This window comes from Bos indicus x Bos taurus, chromosome 3 (assembly GCF_003369695.1).
Source record: "Bos indicus x Bos taurus breed Angus x Brahman F1 hybrid chromosome 3, Bos_hybrid_MaternalHap_v2.0, whole genome shotgun sequence".
Lineage (NCBI taxonomy): Eukaryota > Metazoa > Chordata > Mammalia > Artiodactyla > Bovidae > Bos > Bos indicus x Bos taurus.
In genome coordinates this window covers 23,967,615-23,987,127 of record NC_040078.1, presented here as the reverse complement: position 1 = coordinate 23,987,127, position 19,513 = coordinate 23,967,615, and the positions used below count along the sequence as shown (strand labels likewise).

Sequence of the window (19,513 nt, the reverse complement as noted above, 5' to 3'; positions counted from 1 at the left end):
TTAGTCACTAAATCATGTCTGACTCTTACAACCCTATAGACTATAGCCTGCCAGGCTCCTCTATCCATGGGATTTCCCAGGGAAGAAAAGTGGAGCGGGTTGCCATGCTCTTCTCCAGGGGATCTTCCTGACCCAGGGATCGAAACTGGGTCTCCTGCATTGCAGACAGATTCTTTACCGTCTGAGCCACCAGGGAAGTCCATTGATTACTATAAGAGGCCAAGAAAAAGCAGTTAATTTCCATGTAAACTTGGCTCAAAATGTAGAGAGCCTCTTAGCAATCAGGGCCAGCCATGTTACAGGGTCACTGCTCCCTGTAACAACCTCTGGAAGGAAACACAAAAAGCTTGCAGACTGGCTGTGTTCCCTTGCCCTGGACTCCATCCCGTTTGGGTGGGTCTCCCTTGCCTGTCATATGTGTGAAAGCATCTGTTTCCCCCATCCTAGTTTAGGCTGAAACTGATTTTTTCCAAAATCTGTTGTGTATTTAGGGTGTGACGTGCCCTGAATACTGGGTTTCAGTGCTATTCCAGGAACTTGTACAATTAATTGCAGTTTCTATACAGGCGATTAGGGTTTGAGCTGGCGTGAAGCGTATATATTGGGCAAGAATAGCATGCAGATGCTACCTAGTAACGAAACAAATAGCTAACATTTGTGTTGTGTGCTGTCCTTCACAAAGCACTTTAACGTGCGTTATCGCTTTTGGCCCTCACGTGACCCCCTTGAGGTAGGTAGCAGAGTAAAAAACCTTGTTACACCACTTTACAAATGATAGATATGGGACTCAGAGGAGTTAAAAATGGCATCGTCAGAATTCGAGATCACAGGTTCCAGTAAAGAACTTGCAGGCTGAAAAATATGCGACTTTAGCTCCAAGTGTTCTTTAGTTACTTCGCTTCAAATTCTCTGTCCTTAGTCTGCACTGACTTTTTATTTAACGTCTTTATTGAGGTATAATCAACACACAATAAACTGCACATATTTAAAGTGTACGACTTGATAAGTTTTGACATGTGTGTATACCCATGAAATCAGCACTGTAATTAAGATAATGAACTTATTCATCACCCCCTCTACCAGACAAAAGTTTCTTTGGGCTTGACTGTAACTACCCCTCCTCACTCCTCCCTGCCACTCCCAGGCAACCAGTGATCTGTTTTCTGTCACAATCTGTTAGTCTGCATTTGTTAGGAATTTTATATAAATAGAATTATACAGAATGAGCTCTTTTCAAATTTGACATAAGATTCATTCATGTTGTGGCATCTATCAGTTTTTTTTTTTTTTTTTTTTCTCAATAGAAGTCTATTCTATGGTTACATCACAGTTTGTTTACCCATTCACTGTACTGAATGAATATTTGAGTTGTTTGAGTATTTGGCTACTACAGGTGAAGCTCCTGAGAATGTTCATGACAACTCTTTGTTTAGACAAATGTCTTCACTTCTCCCTGGCCAGTAGGTAAGAGTAGAATGTTTACGTTATATGGTAGGTGTGTCTTTAACAATCTATGAAACACCTAAGTTTTTTTCCCCAGAGGATGGAGTCATATTAACATCCCAGCAGCAGTGTAGGAGTGTTCCAGTTCCTCTCCATCCTTTCTAACACTGGTGTGATCAGTCCTTTTATTTCCTCAATCTGAGAGGTATGTAGTAATATCTCATTATGGGATTAATTTGCATTTCCTTAAGGACTAACAATGTTGAATGTCTTTTCATTTGCTTATTTGCCATCTAATTGTCTTCTTTGGCAAAGTGTCAGTTAACACCTTTTGCCTATTTTTTATTGTATTTGTTGTTTTCTTATTGTTAAATTTGACTATTCTTTCTAAGTACTTGTTGTTGTTTTTCGTGTCCGGCTCTTTGCAACCCATGGACTGTAGCACACCAGGCTCCTCTGTCCTCCACAATCTTCCAGAATTTGCTCAAATTCATGGCCATGGAGTTGGTGATTTTATCTATCTCTTCCTCTGCTTCCTTCTCATTTTGCTTTCAGTCTTTCCCAGCATCAGGACCTTTTTTTTTCAATGAGTGGTGGTAGTGATAGTGGATTAGTCGCTAAATCATGTCTAACTCTTGAGACCCCATGGACTAACACCCACCAAGCTCCTCTGACCATGGAATTTCCCGGGCAAGAATACTGGAGTGGTTTGCCATTTCCTTCTCGGGAGATCTTCCCAACCCAGGGATCAAACCCATGTCTCTTGCACTGCAGGGGGATTCTTTACTGCTGAGCCACTAGGGAAGCCCCACAGTCCATGAGTACTAGACCCAAATTACTTTCAGATTTGCACTTTACAAATAGTTGTAGTCTGTGACTTAGCTTTTCATTCTCTTAACAGGGTCTTTTAAATTTTTTAAATTAAATCTAATTTATCTATTTATTCTTTTATAGATTGCTCTTTTGGTAATATATCTGAGAAATCTTTACCCAACTCAAGGTAACAAAGGTTTTCTCTTATGGTTTTATAGTTTTAGAATTTACATTTAGGTCCATGATCTATTTTGAGTTAAATTTTTATATGGTAAAAGAGATGGATAATGGCTCATTTTTTGCATATCAATATCCAATTGATCTACTGTGTAAAAAACTATTTTTCACCATTGTCTGCCATTGTACCTCAGTTGAAATCACTTATCCATTTGTGTATACATCTGTTTCAAGGCTCTCTTTTTTATTCCATGAATCTGTTTGTCTTCATGTCAATAGCACATTGTCTGGATTACTGCGATGGTTACTTTTACATGCCAATTTGGGTATATACCAAGTTATATAAGCAAGCCCTAATTTAGATGTTACTGTGAAGACTTTTTGTTTGTTTGTTTGTTTTTTTATATTTTTGTGTCTGTGAAGATATTTTGTAGATGTGGTTAACATCTACAATCAGCTGACTTTAAGTAAAGGAGATTACCCTTAATCATGTGGGTGGATCTCATCCAATCATTTGAAAGGCCTGAAGAGCAAAAACAGGTTTCCTGAATAAGAAATTCTACCTCAAAACCTAATAGTAACTCTTGCCCAAATTGCCAGCCTGCCCTATAAATTTCATTCTTGCAGGCCCCTCAGTTATGTGAGCTAATTCCTTAACATACACACACACACACACACACACACACACACACACGTCACTTAGTCAAGTTTGACTTTTTGCAGCCCCATGGACTTTAGCCCACCACTCACCTCCATCCATGGAATTCTCCAGGCAAAAATACTGGAGTGGGTTGCCATTTCAGGGGATCTTCCTGACCCAGGGGTAGAACATGGATCTCCTGCATTCCAGACAGATTCTTTATTGTCTGAGCCACTAGTGAAGCCTGGTGTTTCTTGACTTCCTACTTTTGCATTCCAGTCCCCTATAATGAAATGACATCTTTTTTGGGTGTTTTTTCTAAAACGTCTTGTAGGTCTTCATAGAACCGTTCAACTTCAGCTTCTTCAGTGTTACTGGTTGGGCCATAGGCTTGGATTACCATGATATTGAATGGTTTGCCTTCGAAATGAACAGAGATCATTCTGTCATTTTTGAGATTGCATCCAAGTACTGCATTTCGGACTCTTTTGTTGACCATGATGGCTAATCCATTTCTTCTAAGAGATTCCTGCCCACAGTAGTAGTTATAATGGTCATCTGAGTTAAATTTACCCATTCCAGTCCATTTTAGTTCGCTGATTCCTAGAATGTCAACGTTCACTCTTGCCATCTCCTGTTTGACCACTTCCAATTTGCCTTGATTCATGGACCTGACATTCCAGGTTCCTATGCAATATTGCTCTTTACAGCATCGGACCTGGCTTCTATCACCAGTCACATCCACAGCTGGGCATTGTTTTTGCTTTGGCTCCATCCCTTCATTCTTTCTGGAGTTATTTCTCCACTGATCTCCAGTAGCATATTGGGCACCTACCGACTCAGGAGTTCCTCTTTCAGTATCCTATCATTTTGCCTTTTCATACTATTCATGGGGTTCTCAAGGCAAGGATATTGAAGTGGTTTGCCATTCCTTTCTTCAGTGGACCACATTCTATCGGGGCAAAGGCTAATAGAGTTTTTCCAAGAGAATGTACTGGTCATAGCAAAACCCTCTTCCAACAACACAAGAGAAGACTCTACACATGGACATCACCAGATGGTCAACACCAAAATCAGATTGATTATATTCTTTGCAGCCAAAGATGGAGAAGCTCTATACAATCAGCAAAAACAAGACTGGGAGCTGACTGTGGCTCAGATCATGAACTCCTTATTGCCAAATTCAGACTGAAATTGAAGAAAGTAGGGAAAACCACTAGACCATTCAGGTATGACCTAAATCAGATCCCTTATGATTATACAGTGGAAATGAGAAATAGATTTAAGGGACTAGATCTGATAGATAGAGTGCCTGATGAACTATGGACGGAGGTTTGTGACATTGTACAGGAGACAGGGATCAAGACCATCCCCATGGAAAAGAAATGCAAAAAAGCAAAATGGCTGTCTGAGGAGGCCTTACAAATAGCTGTGAAGAGAAGAGAAGTTAAAAGCAAAGGAGGAAAGGAAAGATAAAAGCATCTGAATGCAGAGTTCCAAAGAATAGCAAGGAGAGATAAGAAAGCCTTCCTCAGTGGTCAATGCAAAGAAAGAGAGGAAAACACAGAATGGGAAAGACTAGAGATCTCTTCAAGAAAATCAGAGATACCAAAGGAACATTTCATGCAAAGGTGGGCTCGATAAAGGACAGAAATGGTAGGGACCTAACAGAAGCAGAAGATATTAAGAAGAGGTGGCAAGAATACACAAAAGAACTGTACAAAAAAGATCTTCACGACCCAGATAACCATGATTGTGTGATTACTTACCTAGAGCCAGACATCCTGGAAAGTGAAGTCAAGTGAGCCTTAGAAAGCATCACTATGAACAAAGCTAGTGGAGATGATGGAATTCCAGTTGAGCTATTTCAAATCCTGAAAAATGATGCTGTGCAAGTGCTGCACTCAATATGCCAGCAAATTTGGAAAACTCAGCAGTGGCCACAGGACTGGAAAAGGTCAGTTTTCATTCCAATCCCAAAGAAAGGCAATGCCAAAGAATGCTCAAACTACCACACAATTGCACTCATCTCACACGCTAGTAAAGTACTGCTCAAAATTCTCCAAGCGAGGTTTCAGCAATACATGAACCGTGAACTTCCGGATGTTCAAGCTGGTTTTAGAAAGGGCAGAGGAACCAGAGATCAAATTGCCAACACCTGCTGGATCATTGAAAAAGCAAGAGAGTTCCAGAAAAACATCTATTTCTGCTTTATTGCTATTGCTATTGCTAAGTCACTTCAGTCGTGTCCGACTCTGTGTGACCCCATAGACGGCAGCCCACCAGGCTCTGCCGTCCCTGGGATTCTCCAGGCAAGAACACTGGAGTGGGTTGCCATTTCCTTCTCCAATGCATGAAAGTGAAAAGTGAAAGTGAAGTCGCTCAGTCATGTCTGACCCTCAGCGACCGCATGGACTGCAGCCTTCCAGGCTCCTCTGTCCATGGGATTTTCCAGGCAAGAGTACTGGAGTGGGGTGCCATTGCCTTCTCCGATTTCTGCTTTATAGACTATGCCAAAGCCTTTGACTGTGTGGATCACAATAAACTGTGGAAAATTCTGAAAGAGATGGGAATACCAGACCACCTGACCTGCCTCTTGAGAAACCTGTATGCAGGTCAGGAAGCAACAGTTAGAACTCGACATGGAACAACAGACTGGTTCCAGATAGGAAAAGGAGTACGTCAAGGCTGTATATTGTCACCCTGCTTATTTAACTTATATGCAGAGTACATCATGAGAAACACTGGGCTGGAAGAAGCACAAGCTGGAATCAAGATTGCCAGGAGAAATATCAATAACCTCAGGTATGCAGATGACACCACCCTTTGGCAGAAAGTGAAGAAGAACTAAAAAACCTCTTGATGAAAATGAAAGAGGAGAGTGAAAAAGTTGGCTTAAAGCTCAACATTCAGAAAACGAAGATCATGGCATCTGGTCCCATCACTTCATGGCAAATAGATGGGGAAACAGTGGAAACAGTGTCTGACTTTATTTTTTGGGCTCCAAAATCACTGCAGATGGTGACTGCAGCAATGAAATTAAAAGACACTTACTCCTTGGAAGGAAAGTTATGACCAACCTAGATAGCACATTCAAAAGCAGAGACATTACTTTGCCAACGAAGGTCTGTCTAGTCAAGGCTACGGTTTTTCCAGTGGTCATGTATGGATGTGAGAGTTGGACTGTGAAGAAAGCTGAGCGCCGGAGAACTGATGCTTTTGAACTGTGGTGTTGGAGGAGACTCTTGAGAGTCCCTTGGACTCCAAGGAGGACCAACCAGTCCATCCTAAAGAAGATCAGTCCTGGGTGTTTATTGGAAGGACTGATGTTGAAGCTGAAACTCCAGTACTTTGGCCACCTCATGTGAAGAGTTGACTCATTGGAAAAGACCCTGATGCTGGGAGGGATTGGGGGCAGGAGGAGAAGGGGATGACAGAGGATGAGATGGCTGGACGGCATCACCGACTCGATGTATGTAAGTTTGAGTGAACTCCGGGAGTTGGTGATGGACAGGGAGGCCCAACGTGCTGTGATTCATGGGGTCACAAAGAGTCAGACATAACTGAGTGACTGAACTGAAATGAACTGATATGTATACACACATGCATATCAGTCAGGGTTCTCTCTTATATAAATCTATCCATTAATATCTATGTGTATCTATCTATCTCTGCCTATTGGCTTTGTTTCCCTAGAGAACCCTGACGATTACTATAGCTTTACAGTAAATCTTCCAATCAAATGATTTTAATTCTCCAACTTTGACCTTCTCTTTCAAAATCTTAGTTTGTTCATACAGTAAAGCAAAGAAAGAAAAAGTTTGACATTCTGCTTAGTGTTCAAGAAGGCTGTACAGAAAGATAGGGTCTAAGTTGGACCATGAAGTTTTTACAAATAAACCTAGTAGGATGGGTGCTATTCCATTTCAAGAGAAGGAAACTGTTTGAACAAACCCTCAGAAGAATAATTTTCCCGAAATACTCTGGAAATTGGAGTTGTCCAGTATGGCTAGAGAATAAAGGACATAAAGAAAGAGCAGCATGTTAGAAAACATAACTGGGGTTAGTACCCTTTCATTTGCAAATGAAGAAATGAATTGAAACTGACTTCTGGTTTCTGTACAGAAAGGAATTTGTTAATACAAAGTACTGAACAATTCAAAGGTTTACAGCTTCAGGCATGGCTGGTTCCAGAAAGCTCATTCATTCTCTTCCCCACTCCCTGCCCATTGTCAGCCCTGCTTCTTACTATGTGGTTTCAGTTACAACCAGGGCTTCTCCATTAGGTGTACCCTGACAGCTACAGGCTTATGTTACTTGTATAACTTGCCATCTTTGTAGAAAGAAATCTTCTTATTTTCACATTAGTTTCAGTGAAACAAAAATTATCCCAGAAATGAGTGTCAATGGACTAAGTGACGTCACATATCTACACCAGAACCAGAAACTGTGTTCTAGCATACACTGACTTGCTAGACCTCGGTCATGTGAGCATCATTGAAGTGGGGGAAATGGAGGTGGAGGGCAGAGATGGAGATCGATGGAATCACTGCAACCTTCTCAACTTCCTCTCTCAGGGACAAGTTTTGCAACTCTGTTTGCATTTGTTTTTTCATTTTATCCTTAACACCTTCTGTTGACTACTGTTTTCTACATTGCTCCTTTCCTTTACAGAAAAAGTGCCTAAACTCCTGTTTCTTTCACCAGAAGTGTCAGTATCATATGTGCTGATTCCACCACGGTGTGTTGTCCCTGGGTGTTATTCAGTTCTCTCCAGTTTATTGCTGTCACCACTGGAGTTTGCAACAGTTTTCAATCTGGCTCCTTTGTGAATCTCATTAATATGCAGTTATCACCTCTCTCGAGATCATTATCAGACATTAACCAAAACCAAACCTAATAATGAAGTCTGAAGAGTCTGTGGCAATAACTCTTTCACAGGAAACTAGGGAACTTGACAGAGGAGGAATTTGAGTGAGAACATGGAAAGGGCCTCCTTTCCCAGCACTCGGAGTTTTCATCAATCCCAAAGGGAGACCTTGAGAGGAAAATGAAAGAACCACTGTGTAAGGACAGAGAGAGAGAGAAATATACCCAGCACCTATTCCTGGAAATTCAGGGTAAAAATTCTAGCCCTGAGTAGATGCAAGGTTCAGAGGTCTGAGGTTACAAACAATGGTTTAAGTGGGAACTCAGTGAGCAAGGCTAAATGGAGGAGCAGTTGACAAAAAAATTTAGCTGTTCTTCTCCACATTCTGAAATATTCACTCTTTGGTCTTAGAAGTGTTGTCAAACTGCTTTTTTCTGGGCTGGTGGTTCAGTTTTAGCCTGAGTGTCAGAGTATGATATCCTTACCATTGCTGAAAAATATAAGCTTCTTCTGTTGACCTACAGTTGGAATTGTTTTATGACTTGGAGCTCATCCTGTTCTATTCACTGTTGATCTTGACTGATCTTCATATTCATCAAATCCATTGATTCACAAGTATTATCCTCGCTCAGCTGGACTACTGCACCAGCTTCCTAGCTAACTGGCCTCCTTACGTCCATCCTGTGCTCCACTCCCCATTATGAAGACACCCAACCCCTTCTCCTTACTGTAGTCAGCGGGAACCTCTCTAAAACACAAATAGATACCAGACAAATAGTAAGGCAAACATTATCAGCACTGCCCTGCTTTGTGTATATGGTAAGAAAGTAAAAACCACTGAATGGATTAACACTATGAGCCTTTGCATGTAGCTTGGCCACGTGCCTATTTCTGTCCAATGAGTTGCAGGGGGGAATCAAGTAAGTTAGTTCTAGGCTGGAGCATTTATGACCCAGGGTGGGGCTTCCCACATTTAGGGTGTGGTGACAGCCTCCATCAGCTGGTTTTCTGTGGGACTGCAATGAGCAGAGCTTTCCTGCCACTCTGCATTGAACGGATAGGAGTAACCACAACCTTGTTTCAAACCACTAAATTTCTAGGGTTGTTGTTTACCAAAGCATAGCCTATTCTGACTGATAAAGATGTCAGAGCAGGAAGAAAGATGATATTGTAACAACAAAGAAACCCCAATGTGACCCCCAAAATAAATGACATTGGCTAATAGGCCAGGTGGTGGGTGGTAAGAAAACTGATGTTGGAGGCTGGAAAGTTGATGATCCATGTTATAGATAAAGCATTTGATAAAACTGTCACCACCAGTCATTTTGGAGGCATATCATGCATCTAATTAACATACAGATCTATGAGAAGAGTTTGGGAAGCAGAATATTGTAGTGTGCACTGGTCTTAGTTGGTTATATGTAGCAAGGTGCGATTAGAAGGAGATGCAATCAGAAAGAATTTGTTTATTTACAAGCAGGAATGAAAGCAAATAGAGAAGATTTAAAAATTCAGGAACTAGAAGAGTTGCAAAGTCAACTGCTTCTCAGTTCTAAACTATAAAAAATAGGAATAAGAAAGGCTGTGAGCAACAAAGGCTAATTAAAATTCAGCCCTGGGGGGAGGATCAAATTGAGGGTATACCATTGTACAGAGTGTTAAAACCTCTGAACGAAGTAACGTGTCTTGAAGATCCAGTGAAGGGTGGGATATCCAGTAAATAAAAATAAAGATGTGACACTTGAATTAAGAGAGAGAAAGAAAGCAAAGGAGGTGAGAAATAGCAAATATGGAAGCCACGTTTCAGAAAGGACTGAGGGTGTGGTTAGCAGCATATTAAGCTAACTGAAATCCAATATATGAGGACTTTCATTTTTTTGTATTGAAGTATAGCTGATTTACAAGGTTGTGTTAATTACTTCTGTATAGCAAAGGAATACATCCCTGGTGGCTCAGATGGAAAACAATCTGCCTGCAATGCAGGGGACTCAGGTTTGATCCCTGGATTGGGAAGAGCCCCTGGAGAAGGAAATGGCAACCCACTTGAGTATTCTTGCCTGGGTAATCCCATGGACAGAGAAGCCTGGCCAACTATATAGTCCAAGGGGCCACAAAGCGTCGGACATGACTGAAGCAACTGTACAACAAATATATATACATATATATACACACACACACACACACGCATATGTATTCTTTAAAATCTATTCTTTTCCATTATGGTTTATCATAGGATATTGAATATAGTTCTCTATGCTGTATAGAAGGACCTAATTGTTTATCCATTCTGTAGATAAAAGCTTACATCTGCTAACCCCAACCTCCCACTCCATCCCTCCCACAACACCTCCGCTCTGGTTCATGAGTGTTTGAGAGTCATACACCAAGGAATCATAGGCTTTGACTAAAAAGATGGTGACTGTTACGACCTGAGCTTCTAATCATCTAGGGCAGGAAGTAGACTGGCATAAATTCCCAGTGCCCTAGGAAATCATATTCCCTAATGCTTATTTTAGAGGTTGTCAGTGGGATGAAAGAACAGGAAGAACATCCCATAGGGTGGATAAAGCAGTGAAAGAGAAGAACGGATGAGGGAGCTCTTTCAACTTGATGAATCAGAGATTAATTAAAGTACATTTCCACTCCAAGCAGGGGGCCTCAAGAAGTTAACCCAGTAGGGTTCAGAACTTTAGCAGGCCAGTGTTTGCTCCATGTCTTCATTCTTCCTCTTTACTGAATAGGTGTGCTTATTGCGGTTACTATGTGGAGTTACCATCCCCACTGTGAATTGGGAAGTGGGAACAGACCACTTGGATTTTTGGTTCATAGCTCTTGAGATAAAAAGATGCCACATCCAGACCTGATATACAAATTACAACCCAAGTTATTATGAGGAAGGAATGTCTATGCTTCATTCAGATATCCTAAACTTTAATACCTGACTTGGGATATTTAAGATCATGGCATCTGGTCCCATCACTTCATGGGAAATAGATGGGGAAATGGTGGAAACAGTGTCAGACTTTATTTTTGGGGGGCTCCAAAATCACTGTAGATGGTGATTGCAGCCATTAAATTAAAAGACACTTACTCCTTGGAAGGAAAGTTATGACCAACCTAGATAGCATATTCAAAAGCAGAGATTTACTTTGCCAACAAAGGTCCATCTAGTCAAGGCTATGGTGTTTCCAGTGGTCATGTATGGATGTGAGAGTTGGACTGTAAAGAAAGCTAAGCACCGAAGAATGGATGCTTTTAAACTGTGGTGTTGGAGACTCTTGAGAGTCCCTTGGACTGCAAGGAGATCCAACTGGTCCATTCTAAAGAAGATCAGTCCTGGGTGTTCATTGGAAGGACTGATGCTAAAGCTGAAACTCCAATACTTTGGCCACCTCATGGAAAAGACTCTGATGCTGGGAGGGATTGGGGGCAGGAGGAGAAGGGGACAACAGAGGATGAGATGACTGGATGGAATCACTGACTTGATGGACGTGAGTCTGAGTGAACTCCAGGAGTTGGTGATGGACAGGGAGGCCTGGTGTGCTGTGATTCATGGGGTCGCAAAGAGTCGGAAACGACTGAGCAACTGAACTGAACTGAACTGAACTGGGATATTTAAGTTGTCTCAACTGAACTGAACTGAACTGACCTGGGATATTTAAGTTGTCTCAACTGAACTAAACTGAACTGGGATATTTAAGTTGTCCCAACTGAACTAAACTGAACTGGGATATTTAAGTTGTCTCCTTGGGGAGGGGATGAGCATGTTCCACATGTCTTAAGAACACAGCACTAAATTTTGGAGATTGAAGCTAGGCAATAGCAGATATTTCTACTATTGGCCAATATTCAGCTCACCTCTCCTATGAAGAACATAGATAAGTGTACTTGCTCACACTCTTGAAGCTAGATGGGGCCATATGATCCACTCTGGTCAATGAATTGTGACCAAAAGAGAGGTGAGCTAGGGTGTTTAAATGACAGTACAAGACTCTCTGACTCAGTTTCTAGCCAACTGAGATGACTCTGGATGACTTTGAGACATCTTACTCCATGTAGAAGGAGGCTGCTAAACCTGGGTCCCTGAGTGACTGGAAAGAGCAGAGGTTTTCTGCCAACCTGATCTAGACAGGCAGTGAAAAATACACTTTTGTTTCAAGCCACTGAAGTTTTACAGCTGCTTATTCTGCAACATAGCCTTTCATGTTCTGAGGGATACACTTACTTTTTGCAAAAGCAGAAAAAAGAGGTAGAGCTAAGATGTAAATTCACTTCTCTCTGGTTCCGAGGTCAAGGATTAGCCACCAGCACCCTGTCAGCCAATCCTTGAATTAGGGCTGATGAGTAAAATTCAGCACAGCTTCCAAAAACAGCTTCCAAAAACCTACCTCATAGTTTAGTGGTTAAGAATCCACCTGCCAATGCAAAGGACAAGGATTCAATCCCTGGCCAGGAACATTGCACAGCCATGGGGCAACTAAACCCACGCACCACAATTACCAGAGCCCGTGTGCTGCAACTGCTGAAGCCCACGTGCCCTAGAGCGCATTCTCTGCAGCAAGAGAAATCACCACCATGAGACGCCCATGCGCCGCAACTAGAGAAAGCCTGTGCACATCAGTGAAGACCCAGTGCAACCAAAAGTAAAAATAAATAAAATGACAAAGGTTTAAAAAACATAATGGAAATGGGGGAGAACAGAGAGGGATCCTAATATGATTGCTCAAAGAACTGGGGGATGAAATTATAACATGTTACCCGGATTAGCTTATGTTCCTCATGTGAAGAAGATGAAAGTTAGAGATACTTAGAAATTCACTCAGGGAATTGTATGAGAATTAGCTATGGAAGTAAGCATTAATTTACTATGTTCTACTCAGAAGATTCTGCAGCAAACACTGAATGACAGGTGGCTGTGTGTGTGTGTAGGGAGGGATAAGATGAGGTTGGGGATAAGGGGCCTGGATGATAATTGGGATGGAAGGAATTGATAATAGTTTGACTAGGTAAATATCGCATTTACTTTTACACAGAAATTGTTAAAAGGATCATAACAGTTGAAGTTCAAGCTAGGAATTTTAGCTATTATACAGTAATCAAGAAATACATTTAGGTATTTACAGAATTTGGGTAGAGGTTTCCCTGGTGGCCCAGTCAATAAGGAAACCACATGCAATACAGGAGACTCGGGTTTGATCTTGGGTCAGGAAGATCTCCTGGAGAAGGGAATGGCAACCTGTTCCAATATTCTTGCCTGGGAAAACCCCATGGACAGAGGAGTCTGGTGGACATTTATATTTTCCATAAAAAGTATGTGTTTCATTCTTACCTTGTTTACTTAATGTCATCTGTTTTAATAAACTTTTTTCCCACCACTATAACAATGGAACTACATAATTATAAATCTCTGTATAGGTTGAGAGAAACGTTGTAGCCTAGAATTCCAGAGGCTGATAAATCTCGATGGACCACGTTGTTACTTTACTGACATCTGGTGGCCATGTAGCTTAATTGCAGGAATATTTTTTAGCGTCACAAGTAAAATGTGAAGATTGACCTTCACATCATGGAGTAATATTTGCAAGTAATATCTGTAGTAATATTGGCCTTTTAATTTTCTCAGTCTTCTATTTATTACTCACTTTTTCATATTTAGTATCATTTTCTGGACCCCATCTTTCTCGTTTTCCCTTTTTCTCAGACACATTTATTTGTGGTTTATTTATTTATATCCAAGGTACCCAGTACATTTCTGAAGGGAAAAGTCAGAGAAAACACTGAGCCTGCCAGAGTCCTGTATCCAGGATTTCAGAGTTTCCCAAACTCATGTAGTAAGAGATCTACCAGAACGTCCATTCATTCATTTATCTAACATCTACACAGGTCCCACTGTGTCCAAGGATGATGTCAGGTGCTGAGAATTTTGAAACAGAAACTGCACTACTTGCCTTCATGGACTTTACTACCTTAAAGGATATAAAATTAATAATTTCTGTATAGTAAGGGCATAATAGGTCACTCTGGAGCATTCCAAATGCTCAAATCCTACAGATTTCAGAATCACTTTCAGCTGAGAATGAAGCTCTTAGGAACAACCTGTGTGTGTGTGTGTTTTATAGAGGAACCCATTCTGTACTTACCTGTTTTATCTTAATTTTAGGTATATTCAGTATAGGGATTGTTGTGTTGTGTGTTAGTCGCTCAGTCACGTCTGACTCTTTGTGATTCCGTGGACTGTAGCCCACCATGCTCCTCAGTCTATGGAATTCTCCAGACAAGAATATTGGAGTGGGTTGCTATTCCCTTCTCCAGGGAATCTTCCTGGCCCAGGGAACAAACCAAGGTCTCCTGCATTAGAGGCAAATTCTTTACCATCTGAGCCACCAGGAAAATCCTGATATAGTGATTTAAAAACAATATATGTAAAGTGTTTAGGTCATTGCCTGAAAATCAGGAAGCACTTGAAATGTTAGCTAATGCCATTCCTCCACTTGTGTATTCCACTAGACTCTCTATGGCCAGGCACCATAATGACAGTTGGGGATGCTTAAATTAAAAGACAGCTCCTGGCTTTAAGGAGTTTATGAGACTAGAGGAGGGAATAAATATGAAATGAAATAAATAATTTCAATGCATGTGATCATTGTCAGATTAGCAGATAGCAGTAGGAGAGGGAGAATTAAGTTATTCTGGGGAACCATGCATAGCTAACCTTTGAACTGAACTACCAAATATAAACTAGATTTTCCCAGGATACCAAGAAGAAGGACATTCTATTAGAGGGTTCATTATGAGCAAAACCATGAGGTGCAAGAGCACATGACCTATTCAGTAGTTCAGGATTACGCAAGTATAAAGTGCTAGGAAAGAGAAGTTGGGATGAGACTAGAAAGGTAATGAGATCCATCAGGAAAGGCCTTGTAGGATTTACCAAAGAAATTAGAATTTTTATGGTAGACCAGGAGTGGCTCAGACTGGTGGCCTGGGGGCTTCGTGGCTAAGAGATGTTGTGTTTGGTTTGTACAGGGTTTTGAAAGACCACATACCTAGACAGGTCACAGTGCCAACACCTGAGTGCATATTGTTTTACTAATGGTCCATACCCTGAGTCCATGTTGAAAGCCCAGTTCTACCTGATGGATGACAGAAAACCGCTGGAGAGTTTTGAGCAGGGGCACAGCATGATTATCTTTGTGTCTCCCTAATGGTAATGTGGTCCATGAGATAGGAGAACTAAGACTTAGTGATGAAGACAAGTAAGAGACAGTTAGAATAGTCCAGATGTGAGAGCCTGAAAGGGGCAGCAGCAGAGGGCATGCACATAAGATTAATTTAAGAAAGAGAAGAATTAATTTATTCTTTATAATAAGAAAGAGAAGAACAGGACCCAGTAAGCAATTGCTTATGGGTTTGTTTTGTTTGGTTGGTTGGTGTTTTAGTAGTGAGTCGGGGTGGTGAACAAGAGGAAGGAGTCTAGAATGACTCCAGGTGTTTAGCTTGGGCGGTTGAGTAGGTGGTGGATGGAGGTACCATTCCTAGAGAGAGTCCCACAGGATATGAGGGCAGGTCAGGGAGCGAGGTCAAGTGTTAGGTCTGGACAGGTAACATTTAAGGAGTATTGTGGACATTCTGGCAAGGATGGTAGTTGGGATGGATTACAGACCAGTAACAAGTTATGGAGGTGAAATAGGATGTGGAAAGGTTCTCAGGAACCAAAGGTATATCTATCTCTTATGACTCACAGAGGAGAGATCCTCAAGCTTAAAGTCAGAATAAGAATCCACTAGTTCTCCCATTGCTGATCCAAAGAGTTCTAAAAAGAACAATAGTAATAAGAATAGTAACAGTAATACAGTGAAAGTGTTAGTCATTCAGTCATGTCCAACTCTTTGCAACCCCATGGACTATAGCCCACCAGGCTCCTCTGTCCATGGGATTTTCCAGGCAAGAATATTGGGGTGGGTTGCCATTCCCTTCTCCAGGGTATCTTCCCGACTCAGGGATCGAACCCAGGTCTCTTGCATTGCAGGTAAATTCGTAAACATCTGAGCCACCAGGGAAGCTCAGCAGTAATATAGTAGTTGTCTTTAATGAAATTCTAGTTATGTGTGAAGGCCTCAATTGTTTCATATATTCCTCATAACAACCATATATAATAGTGTGCTTATTTTCTCCATTTCACAGATGTGAAAACTGAGATGTAGAGAAGTTAAGTAGCTGGCCCAGATCACACAGTGAGTGAAGGGGTGGAGTTGGAACCTGTCTTCGTGCTGGCTACCATTCATGATTCCGAAAACTTAAGCAAGCAATGAAATAGAAGGATACCAGGGAGGCTGGTTTCTTTCAATAAATGTCTACCCTTTCTGCCAGTCTGCACAGTGCCTGAAGTTTAATTTTAGAAATGTATTTCTTAGGGTCTAACTGGTTCATGAAGAAAATTTTCTCCAATCTTTTTATTCAGGTTGAAAAACCTCTGAGAGTTGAAGACCTGGTCTGAATTTACAAAGGTGCTCAGTCTGATTGCACATTAGAATCACCCCAGGTTCGGGGACTGATCTCTGAAAACACCCACAACACACAGATACCATATATATGTGTGTGTGTATATACATGGCATCTAGTCCCATCACTTCATGGCAAATAAATGGGGAAACAATGGAAACAGTGACAAACTTTATTTTGACTGGGCTCCAAAATCACTGCAGATGGTCACTGCAGCCAAGAAATAAAAAGACACTTGCTCCTTGGAAGAAAAGCTATGACCAGCCTAGACAGCATATTAAAAAGCAGAGACATTACTTTGCCAATAAAGGTCCATCTAGTTAAAGCTGTGGTTTTTCCAGTAGTCATGTATGGATGTTAAGAGTTGGACTATAAAGAAAGCTGAGCACCGAAGAATTGATGCTTTTGAACTGTGGTGTTGGAAAAGACTCTTGAGAGCCCTTTGGACTTACAAGGAGATCAAATCAGTCAATCCTAAAGGAAATCAGTCTTGAATATTCATTGGAAGGGCTGATGTTGAAGATGAAACTCCAATACTTTGGCCATCTGATGCAAAGGACTGACTCATTTGAAAAGACCCTGATGCTGGGAAAGACTGAAGGCAGAAGGAGAAGGGGATGACAGAGGATAAGCTGGTTGGATGGCATCACCGACTTGATGGACATGAGTTGAAGCAAGCTCTGGGAGTTGTTGATGGACAGGGAAGTCTGGTGTGCTGCAGTCCACGGGGTCACAAAGAGCCAGACACAACTGAGCAACTAAACTGACTGATATATATATGTATGCATATATATATATATATACATATATATATATATATATTACAACACATATATACATGTGTTTTTAAATAGTGATTCAGATTTGCAACAGGGGTTAAAAACCAATGAAAATTCAGTAAGATGTAAATTCTTGTTGTTCAGTTGCTCAGTCATGTCCCTCCCGTGAGTCTTTCTGAGAGTCAGGAGTCTCAGGATCCAGAGTGATGCAGAGACTGTGGGGAGTGGGACTTCTGAGATCTGTGGGCTGGAAGACTAGGTTAACCAGACTTTTTTTTTTTTTCATAGTTTTGAGGGAAAGGAAACACATACCACTTGCTGTTAGAGTTATGTGAGCGGAGGATGCCTCCGCATCCCCAGAGAGCTAAATGGAACCATATTGGGCCCTCCCCATGCCACTCAGCAGAGATGCTTTTCAGGGGAGTGAAATGTTTTATTGAAGAAACTCCAAGGAGGGAGGAAAGAAGCTCGAGAGAGGGGGAGCCTGACAGGTCAGCAGATGGAAACAGCCCCTTTCATACATGTGGCTAAAAGCTGGAAGTCCATCCCTCGGAAGGCATAGCAGCAGTCCACAGGTCCAGGACGCCTTTCATCTGCCTCTTTTCAGCTTTGGGCCAATAGGAACTGAGAAATTCACAGCCATCCTGTGAGAAATAGAAATGGAGGCTCAATTTTAGGCTCTATTCAGCTGATAGCAAGTGGGACAGAGCCCCTGGAGTCTGCAAACTTGGGCCTTCTATTTAATTTTGCCACTTCTGTAAAATAAGGATAGAAGAAATCTTTTTTCCTGAGTGGTTGTGAAGATTGAAGGAAATTATATATGGGAACTGTCTGGCATGTAACAGGTACTCAACAAATGTCTCTTCCATGCTCCTTTCTCCCAGGAGTGCTCAACAACTGTGTGGTCAAAATATCATGGACTAGTCATTTATTCCCCAGGTCAATTTTCTCAAGAGAAAAAAATGAAAAAGGAAGTAATGAGACCCTCTTCTCCCGAGATGATAGGAAACCACAAATGTGAGCTCCCAATTAAATCAAAGGATTGTTAGTTAGCAATAATATTTGCTAACTAATATTATAGTTATAATAGCAAAGATTATATAATACAATATTGGCTCCTCTACACTTCCCAACCCCTGCAGTTGGTGAGACCATTAGGCCAACTCTAGCAGTGATATGTGAGCAGATATGATGCATGTCAATTCCAGCTCAGGGGGTAAAAGGCCTTGTGTGGCTCTTTAGCCTCTCTCTTCTCTTGCCAAGGTGACTGAGGAGGACTCATGTGCTAAATGCTGAAGTCACAAGATGATGCAACCTCGTCAATTTGGGTCCCTGGGTGACAAAGTGGAACACAGCCCCTGAATAGCACTTAAATTTGACATGCAGTATAAATGAGAAATAAACTTTTGTTTTGGTCTTAAGTCACTGAGATCTGGAAATTGTTACTGTGACATAACCTGTTCTAGCCTGATTTCCTAGTCTCACACCTAGCCTAATGTCAACACCCCACAGTTAATAAATTATTTTTTAACAAATCAAATAAATATCTCTAACCCGGACTGCCTCCCAGGGTTTCATATTTATTCTTTCCAGTCTGCTGCTGGGCAAATCCATTTCTCTGAATTGACCTCTCTTCTGGCACTCTAAACCTCTGCTGGTAGCACCCTAGTTTTCCAGTCACTAAATCAAGAAATATAGGTATCAACCAAGACATCTCCAGTGCCAGCCATTCCACTTCAATCCAGTCATGAAATGCCTCTAAAAATATCTCCTAAATATCTCTTCCGTCTCTTCATCAGCTCTAGGGTGAGTTCCTTAGTTATGGAGCTCATAGTCTCTTGTCAGAACTTTGAACACTCTCTATCTCTTGCCATGTCCTCAACCCATCAAATCCAGCTTCCCTACTCGAGCCAGAATGAATAGCTACATCATAAACCTAACTCTGCTTAAGACCATTGATGGCCCTCTGTCATTTACAGGATGGAGCCCAAGCTTCTTGGCTTGTCTGAGAAACTTCCTGGCACAAACGAGCTGGATCTTACTGCACTTTCAGCCTCACACCTGTCTCTTGCACACGGTCTTTGCGTGGTAAAGATTACTTGTAGCTTCACCCACTGTGTGTGGCTTCCTGCCTCCTCCCCCAACTCTGCCTGGCTGGATCCTATGAATTCCCAAAGATTCACCCAGACAACCCCTCTACCAACTCTTGTCTGCCCCTCCTTATGTGTTTCCACACACTCAGGCTAGATTTTCATCTCAGTGGTAGTGGCTCCTTTATAGTCCACAGAT

General features: G+C 41.5%; 1 long non-coding RNA gene across 1 annotated transcript in view; it reads right to left on the bottom strand.

Annotated features, from left to right (window-relative positions):
• Positions 1-17,604: 17,604 nt before the first annotated feature.
• LOC113888571 overlaps positions 17,605-19,513 on the bottom strand; it is a 61,701-nt gene continuing 59,792 nt past the window's right edge. Inside the window, exon 3 of the long non-coding RNA XR_003510015.1 lies at positions 17,605-17,868. This is a non-coding gene — a long non-coding RNA (uncharacterized LOC113888571). The remainder of the gene's footprint in view (positions 17,869-19,513) is intronic.